General features: G+C 29.7%; 1 long non-coding RNA gene across 1 annotated transcript in view; it reads right to left on the bottom strand.

The window, feature by feature from the left end:
• Window positions 1-371: 371 nt before the first annotated feature.
• The window catches only part of LOC125664353 (uncharacterized), a 1,962-nt gene continuing 1,311 nt past the window's right edge, over window positions 372-1,022 (bottom strand). Inside the window, exon 2 of the long non-coding RNA XR_007365845.2 lies at window positions 372-1,022. This exon is cut by the window's right edge and continues 416 nt beyond it. This is a non-coding gene — a long non-coding RNA (uncharacterized LOC125664353).

The raw sequence follows: 1,022 nt of genomic DNA, 5'->3' as shown, positions 1-1,022 counted from the left end.
AAAATGTGTATCTGAAATTCTGTACATATAAAACCCGATTCCAAACTCTAAAAATAAAATGTGTATCTGAAATTCTATACATACAAAACCAAATTCCAAACTCTAAAATAAAATGTGTATCTGAAATTCTATACATACAAAACCAAATTCTAAAATAAAATGTGTATCTGAAATTCTATACATACAAAACCAAATTCCAAACTCTAAAATAAAATGTGTATCTGAAATTCTATACATACAAAACTGGATTCCAAACTCTAAAATAAAATGTGTATCTGAAATTCTGTACATACAAAACTGGATTCCAAACTCTAAAATAAAATGTGTATCTGAAATTCTGTACATAAAAAACCAGATTCCAAACTCTAAAATAAATTGTGTATCTGAAATTATATTCATACAAAACCAAATTCCAAACTCTAAAATAAAATGTGTATCTAAAATTCTATACATACAAAACCAGATTCCAAACTCTAAAAATAAAATGTGTATCTAAAATTCTATACATACAAACTCTAAAAATAAAATGTGTATCTGAAATTCTGTACATACAAAACCAGGCCTGGAGATTATAATTAAAACTTTTACTGTAGTCAAACTCAGCCATGTTTGTTTTAGTGCAACTCTGAGGAAGCTCCGAAGAATACTCGTATTCCATGTACTCCATTTGAGTGTGAGAATGATTTTATAGAAGTTTTATAACCCTCACTTTTGAGTATCAGTACGACTTGGAGCATTGTGTATGAAAACGTGCTCAAAAACGTGTTATAACCTCCAGGTCTGATTCCAAACTCTAAAATAAAAAGGTCTTCCTGAAATAATACAGTCCGGGTGAGCTAATATATGCATTTTTTCCCATTGTATAATATATGAAATCATTTGGAATCAGATTTTCACACAACAAAATATAGCAAAAAGCTTAGATGATTAAACGAGGTCAGTAACCGGATTGTGGGACTGGATTATCCAATGTTAATCATTTGAATAGTTTAATCTTCGGGCTTAATCCTCGTCCACCCACC

Source organism: Ostrea edulis, chromosome 1 (assembly GCF_947568905.1).
Source record: "Ostrea edulis chromosome 1, xbOstEdul1.1, whole genome shotgun sequence".
NCBI classification, from domain to species: domain Eukaryota; kingdom Metazoa; phylum Mollusca; class Bivalvia; order Ostreida; family Ostreidae; genus Ostrea; species Ostrea edulis.
The sequence above is the reverse complement of the archived record's forward strand: the minus strand, read 5'-3'. Positions and strand labels throughout refer to the sequence as shown.